Here is an 8,476-nt window from a genome sequence, read left to right as displayed (position 1 = left end):
ATGAATGAATGTCAAAAAATAAGGTTTAAATATGTTACAAGCACAACTCTTAGTGATGGAGGAGGTAGTTGTAGAAGTAGCAATAAAGCAGTCAAGTTTCAAAGATGAAAGTGCCTACTGAGCAGCAAATGTTTCCTAGGGGAATTTTACTTTTATGTTTTTGGGTTACTGCAATAATATGTGTACTGCATTTGACTGCTGCAGATGTTAAAGGTTCAGTTCAATTTTTTATTCCTCTCACATATTTGTTACGTAACATTTTTAAAAACTGTCTTATCTGTCAAATTACACCTATTAGTATGACTTAGGCAGATGTGAAACATCTGGGTCTAAATCTTACAATGACACGTTTCAGGCATCAGTAAAGTTTTTTTTAGGATTTTGCATTAGACGGACTGATTTCCTCTTATTACTTATGGTGAGTAGTGTGTCAGCTTCTTTAGACTACATATTTGCAGCAGCATCCAACAAGCAGGAAAAGTGGCAGTGGAACAGCAGAAGTAACTACATAAATGTTGTATTTGTCAGGATGGAAAATAATGTTCAAAGTTCTTTTACACATTTGACACAGGCTTCACATTTATATGGTGGACTTACTCGTAGTAAAGCAGCCCTCCTTTGGATGAATCCTGTGCTCCATCTCAGCTGTCAGGATTCATCCACGCTGCCCTCACACACTGACGGGAAACAGGTAGGATAAAAATTTCATCTCAGTGTCTGACTGAAGTTTTTGCTCGTGTATCAGAACATATCAGTTCTTTTTGGCTGCCCTCTTCGTCTGAGTGGGACAACAAAATACCCTTAGTCTGTATGATGTTTGCCAGATTAAGCAACAAGCTCTGTGTGTGTTTGTCGATTATTCGCACTCTGCTTGTTTGCAGCCCACATATTTGTACTGTCTTGGTGGACGGTGTTGGTGATTTCTGATCTAGCTGTCTAGGTTCATATACTGGTGACCACACACAAAGTCTTTCACACATACACATATTAGTGCTTGGTCTTTTTCTTAGGCTAAACTAACCACATGAGTTTCAAGCTTTGACGGTCTCACTTCTCATTCACCTGATTTGGTGTGACACTTGCTGCCAACCTGAAATTTGCATGTAAAAGGCTTAACCTTTCAATCACCACCACAGGCACCAGCTGGTACAATCCACATCAGATCATTTAAATACTCCAGCTTGGTCACTTGATGAACAAAGCATTCTCTAAGAGAGAGGGTTGCTTCTGTAAGCTGTCATTTAACATCAAAACAAATGACAAGTTGATCAAAAGAGTGATTAGCCTGTTTCATATGGTCAAGGACAGCTACATTAACGTTAGCCGCTAATTGAAGCTTTGTTAGCTTACCTCTGACTCTCCACATGTTGCTGCCATTGTCCGTATCTCCAGCACCTGTGGTACCGTTAAAAAAACAAACAAGCGCTGCCACACTTTCAGAACTTCGTCATCAGCTTGGTACCAAAGAAGCAGTTCCCTTATCCGTGTTATCAAAAAATCCTGTGTTCGACCATATGTCTTTCACCCAAGAATCAAACCACACATTTTAACTGAACCTAATGGTTGTAAACACACCCATGGATACGCTGGCATCCAGAATCCAATAAGCTCAGAATAACAACTGCCTAAACACGTCTGTCACAGAGACACTCCTTCACCGTGACAAGGTGCCGCTAGGACAGACTGACAGGACACATTATCACTATAGACAGCGGCATGTTGTTTCATGCTGTGCTGGGAAATCACAGCAGTTAGCATGCACACATACTATCTAGGTTGTTACCACAGTAACCAATGAAAATAGTTACACGATGCCTGAACAATTGAATCTGACGTGATCGCACGCTGTAATGTGGCACGGCATGCGTAATCACATACAGTACATTCACAGCTAAATGTATGTGGGTGTGACATGCAAATTAGATTAGAAACTGGTGTTGGGGAGTTTGTGTTTACCAGGGAGAAAGGGTCTAATAAAAGAAATGCATTGAAGGAAATACAGGATGCAACAATCTGGTGTTTAAAAGTCAGGGATCTTGTGGATCCTGACATTACATAAATGCCATGCTGAATTACTGGAGTACCATGTTAAATGTATGTGAAAATGTATGTGAAAAAGCCAACTGGATGCCAAAACAAATGCCAACATCAAGCAGCTCCTGTGCCTGATCTGCATAAATATGTTTGCTTCAGCTTGTTTTTACAGGATAATCTGCTTGGGAGAAATCCTGCAAATAGACTAAAGACATCTATATTCATCACCATCATGGTCCTGCAGATTACAAACGGGTTGTACATTTAGAATGAAAGAGACTGTCATCTTGGCTACTGCACCAACAACATTACAAGTGAAATGCAGCAGCAATCTTTGAATGTTCTGAAAAAACACATCATGTGATTTCTGCTTTAATCCTCCTTTCAAGTCTGTCTTAGAGGTTGGGCTAAAATCTGGGAAAAGGCTTCAGTAACCTCCTACACCAGGTTGTTTTTCAGTGGAGTAACCTATTTTTCATTATTTAGAGGTGAGATCAAACACATGGTGTGTTTATTCTGCTCTACAACTGACCCCGTGTGTACCCTCCCTCTCTCTCTGTGGGTGCACATAGGCATTTAAGCAAGGCATTGTTTATTGGCCAACAGCTCTCCCAGCACAGTCTGAATCAATCAGGGTTTGGCTCAAACAAGCCTTATCTGGTAAAATCCTCTATTGATATGCATGTTTGAGTTCAGAGAAGAAAAGACAAAGCAAAAAGACACCTCAGGAGAGTACCAGCTATTAGCAGGAGAGCTAACTTAACATGGAGGAAGCTAACAGCAAATAGTCAGTAGTTTATAAGTATTTCACCCGCTGCACAAACAGCTTTTCCTTCTATCCTCTCAATACTGTTTGAAGGATGCACAAACTGGACTGAAGTGAGATGATGCAGCTGAAAAGGGTGGATTCAGTCGCTGCCCTCTGGAATGCCCTCATGCTAATGTTAAGTCTAATACTTTCATTACACTCATAGTGCCTTAATTTGCTGTCAGTCAACTCAATTAATATTATTTCATTTCATCTCTCTTGTTAGCTCCGGTGAATACGAGGACTGCACTCACAGTGAGACTGAGAACAGGGAAATAGTGTGGCTATGCTCTGAAACCCATTCTTCTATATAACTCGGGCCACACAATAACAGTTTAGTGCTAGGGGTGGGTTTTAATAATCGATTCATCGATTAAAATCGATTCTGGCTTGGATAACGTGATATCGATTCATTAAAATCCTGAATAGATTTTTTTATATAAATGTATTTTGCGCAGAATTCCAGAATCTCAGGTGAAACGTCACAAATTTTTGACAACCAAAAAACATTTAAAACAGTAAATAAGAGCAGGAGCACGGCTTCTGCACAAAGACGTAAACACAAAGCGTGGACCTGCGGATCAAAATCAGTGAGATGTCGCCTTTCTCACCTGACAGCACGGACACGGTCGGGGCTGAAAGCCGACAGCTCGCTGATTCTGATGTTTCGGCGGGTCCGTGCTTTGTGTTTACGCCCTTTTTGCACTGATTCTAAAGCTGTTAGTTTGATCTCTCTCCAAACAATATTGATTGAACCAGCAGCAAAAGAAGATCCAAACTAAGCTTCACATAAACATTGTCATGGACTCCCTCTGACTTTTGCTGTTTTGCTTCCACCACAATAAAATCACACTTCATGCACAGCTCTCTCTCTCTCTCTCTCTGAACAGTTTCCCGTCTATCCCCGAAATCAGTTTTCTGCATTATTTTCTTGCTTGTTACGCACAAGTCTACCGTTCTTACAGCGCTGTCGGCCGCTTTTTTTTTTTTCCTTTTACTTACTTCCGAAAAGAAAACCTAATTTCTCCCGTTCAACAGGCTTCTGAACAAATTTAAACTTTTTAAAATTATGCAAAACGCTTAGCTGTGTCTCTAATAAAACTGCTGTAACTTCAGAGGTAATATTCATAAGTTGATTAATAGTTTTCTTTCGTTTTTGATCTACTGCAGAATATTTTTATAAAATCCCAGAACAGGAAAACCACCTTCATGTTTTTCTGTGTTTTATCTTCAGCTACTTTGACACAAAGGCATCTGCTGTGATGCTCACACCTTTGATAAAGTCTTGCGTGTGTCAGCTTCCTTTTTATAGATACAAAAATATGTAAATGTACTGATCTGAATTATAATATTTCTGACTGTCTGAGGCAAAATTTCCCAGATTAAAATCGAATTGAATCGAATCAAATCAAATCGAATCGAATCGAATCGAATCATGGATCGAATCGATTCAGGACCATGTGAATCGGAATAGAATCGATTCTAGAAATCAGTGACGATACCCAGCCCTCTTTAGTGCAGCGTTGAGTGCAAGCACGTTTTTGGGGAGCACTCCTACATACTGTGAACTTAATGACACCAGTTCACATGCTTATAGGGACAGCAGTACTGGTGAAACATTTTCCAGTAAATTGGGCGGGTTTTGTTTAAACAGAGATATAGCTTGTTGTATCGTAGGCTAGTATGTGTAGTTTAGGTTTGTGAACTCAAATGACACTTAAATACTTTGGTTGATATTTGAAATAATATAAATGTTACAATGTTATAATGAACACACTTTTTTCAGCTATAATAAAAAGACATGTCAAGAAGGCCCCAGACATTCAGCATCATTCAGTGGTTCCAAATTCCACCACCAGGAAAAGGTAGCTTGAATTCATAACAGCCAGAAGCACTATCGAGTATATTGCCTTGTAATTAAAATACTGGGAAACCTGGGTTATGTGGTGCTTGGATCACTGCATGTTTCATATCTATTGCCCCATCACAGTTGGGGAGATTCCACTTCTCTCAAAGCCCAGAGCAATCTCCTTTCAATCAGGAGCTTTTGGCACAGGAAGACATTCGTCCACCAGTGTCACAATGTTTGAAACGGACTCAGGCGCAGACCAGAAATCCTTGGCAAAAGAGAGTGCGTTTATTTACAGTGAGACACCAGGTGCAAATATATATACAGTGTGGCAGGGAAAGGGATCCGGGGCTCCAGGGTCCAGGGGAAACAGGGATTAATCTTATACAAACTCCTCTCCTCGGCAGATTCCAAAAACACACACGCTCTCTCGGGTCCAGGGCAGATCTATACACACACACACACACACACACACACACACACACACACACACACACACACACACACACACACAGAAAGTCTCCAATCAGCTGGGATTGGCTGCAGGTGTGCCGGTGAGCACAGGTGCGTGGGCCAGGGGCGGGAGCCCGTAATGAGCACCGCCCCGGCAGAGGAGAGAGAGAGAGAGAGCAAAGCAAACAAACAAAACATGTTGCCTATCACAGAGTCAGCCAGCGAGGCACGGGGACCATGATAGCCAGGCTTTCCTATATCGCCTTGGTGACATCTGGCACAATGTATATCACAGTGGAGATGCCCACCCCGTAACTGGAGCCAATCATGTTGAAGGAGTCACCAGACTAACAACATCATTCAAGTTCAAGTTTAAAAGCTTAGAAAATTGTTACTTTGTTATACCTGGAGTCACCAGTATTATTACCTTAATAGTATCAATGAAACTGACTCCTACTAACCACAGTCATTTAGTAGCGTTTTTATATGGGCTATTTTATTTAGGCCTATTAAAAAAATAAAATCACAAACAAGTGTAACTGCTATTAAAACAGAGCCAGAAAGTCTTGGTAAACAATTTCAATTCATGAATAGCTTCTCAGTCGCCTAATGCTAAATGCATTGCTTTATTCTAAACAGACTTAACAGGAGTGTTCGCTTTTCACATTTTATTTTTACATAAATTACCCACCTCAGAAAAATTGCTGAACGTTTCTTTGGAGAAATTGCCTCTCAGAAATTTGACCGATCCCGACAAATCCCAGTCCAACTCTCACCAGCAGAATGTTTATTGAATCGCTCATTGCTAAGTCGAGAGTACACTCGGAACCTGTCGGAGCTCCTTCACAAACCTGAGTGGCTCATGCAGGAGCTGCAACCTGTTTCTTGTAATTCACCTTCTTCTTTATAGATGACAGGTTCATGTTGAAAGTAGTGGTTGTTCTCTTCAATATTTCAAACTTCCACTTTATGTCCTGGTAACAGATGTTTTTTGACTGTACTTAAATACCATGAGTTTATTGCTTTAAGCTTCAAACTGTCATCCCTCACCGTGAGTGTCAGCATCACAGCTGCTCTCTGTTTCTTTTACCTGATGTTGTCATGACTATTATTTCACATTTAGCTCAGCAGCTTGGTATGCCTGCTGATCAACATGCCAGGTATAAGTAACAATCAAACTTCCATTTTTTGTCCATCGTCTGACAACCGAAACGGTAAAATATGTTATGAGAGCAACATCACCGTGAATCGGACTCCATTAAATGATTTCGTAAATGATCACAGAGCTTTGGGACATCTTACTCCTTCACTTTTCTGTTCTTTCGTATTTATTCTGCTATGTATGTAGAAAGACATAGTCCCAAACTAATGAGTAGAATCATTAAGATCCAAATACTTCCTCAACCATACTTTAATTTTAAGTCCAATGCCTACAAAAGGGAGACAGTCGTCATGGCCCAGGTTGGCACACACTGGCTAGAATGGCAGTGCTTATTTCCTGTAGTGCTGATTGAGTCTGCAGATATATACAGTATCCAAGATGTAAATACAGCTGAGCATTTTGCCATATCCATCTTGGTGTTTTGAAACTGGATATCAACTAGAGCAGGGCGATATGGCCAAAAATATTTATCACGATATATATTTGAAAATTTGCGATAACGATATAACCGACGATATAATTGATGCGAGACAAAATACAACTCCACAACATTACTAGCGCAAAAAGACAACCTTCCATTTATTTTCACTTAAACAAGAAGCTGGTTTTTATGTACATTAAAGCTTTATAAAAATGTAACAGTGCAAATGCAAATTCCTTGCTGAAAGTTTAACCAAAAGGCATTTCCAGTAGAAATGGGCTGACATATCCTGAGCATAACCATGTATAATATCCACTGAAGTTAAAAAGAGGTGCTTTGCAACATTAAACTGCAGTGTGCAGTACGCATTTTTCGGACCATAAGGTGCACGGGATTATAAGGCACATTAAGCGAAACAAAGCAGTCAGATAAATCAAACTTTATTAAACTCATTCTTCTTGCTTCCTCCACTTCTGTACCATTGATTCATTAATGTTGAATTCTCTGGCAGCTGCTCTATTCCCATGTTGTTGCAGTATATTAATGACTAACCTCGTATTGTGGATGGATTATCTCAGTTGTTCTCCTGACTGAAGTTTGGTCCGTTTACAGTATTCTGCCATGCGATTGCATTTGTCTCTAACTATCAGGAACCTTCACGTTAACTTTTATAAGTGGAAAAGTGTTAGTGTTCGTCCTCCAGCTTCACTGTTTATGTTATGCTAACATAGCTGTGTCGCTAGCGATCACGTAGCACATCATTATATACCAGCTAGCCCAACTTCAGTAACCCTACAAACGTCACTGCTGTTTAGTTTCCTGTCTTCATTTATGTTGGAAGTGATAGCAGAGCTGTACGTTTGATTTTTTTCAGAAATCTCTCCGTCAGAACATGCTATATCATGCTTAGGTAACTAGCGAGCTAACTTCCGCTAGCTTCCTGCTAACTTCTAACTCCGTTAAATGTAATAACTTTTGTTTTCATGGATGCCTGGAAGTTAAACTTCATAGTTACACCTGGTAAAGCAGCAATGCTGATCGTTTTATTAAAGATGAAAGAATTTAGACAGTTTTTAACTCTAAGTGATGCTGCAGTGTTGTTTGACCTGAAGCATACGGAGTTTAGGACCCAGATTACTCCCAGATTTAAGAGCATCTTAGTCCGACAAATATGACAATAACGACGGCCGCTTGCATGTTCTGCAAAAAAATGTGCTTTGTTGTGTATCTGACGGACAAACACCAAACCAGTTCCACATCACGGAAGTTGCACCATTTTTACAAACCAATTCTGGTTCATCTGTTTCACTCAACAATCGGCCATGTGCGTATGAAAACAAAGGCACTGCGCATGCGCGTTTTACTCCCATTCTATCGCGATATTTCATTTTCCTATCGTTGCCTAACATTATACCGGTATTACCGTGAACGGTATAATATGGCCCAGCCCTAATATCAACAGACAAGGTCTGACAAACCCACAGACACTGCACACTCAAATGCAAGCTAGTAGATAGAGTCACCCCAAAGCACAGCCTGCTTTAGCCTCCTTTTTGACCCTAATGGGACCATCAAAAACATTGTGCTGTATTAAATAAGCCTTGCGATTGATACCATTAACTCATCAGAAAAGGCTTCATGTACATAAGGGTTGTGCTCTCACACACTTCTTGACAAAGACTATAAATAAATAAATACATTCAATGTTTAATTTCAATATCCAGCTAATATTCATTCGCTGTTCCTTGA

The 8,476-nt window shown here is 40.2% G+C and overlaps 1 protein-coding gene across 4 annotated transcripts in view; it reads right to left on the bottom strand.

The window, feature by feature from the left end:
• The window catches only part of klhdc8a (kelch domain containing 8A), a 74,575-nt gene that overhangs the window by 47,409 nt on the left and 18,690 nt on the right, over nucleotides 1-8,476 (bottom strand). Inside the window, exon 1 of one of the 4 annotated variants that reach the window (XM_004559896.2) lies at nucleotides 1,351-1,478. The exons of the other annotated variants lie outside the window; for them this stretch is intronic. The gene's annotated coding sequence lies outside the window, so the exon portion shown is untranslated. Of the gene's footprint in view, nucleotides 1-1,350; nucleotides 1,479-8,476 lie in introns of those variants that run through there. 4 annotated transcript variants of the gene reach the window in all.

Source organism: Maylandia zebra, linkage group LG5 (genome assembly GCF_041146795.1).
Source record: "Maylandia zebra isolate NMK-2024a linkage group LG5, Mzebra_GT3a, whole genome shotgun sequence".
Classification (NCBI taxonomy): Eukaryota; Metazoa; Chordata; class Actinopteri; order Cichliformes; family Cichlidae; genus Maylandia; species Maylandia zebra.
Note: the sequence above shows the minus strand (reverse complement) of the source record. Positions and strands in the feature narration are given on the sequence as shown.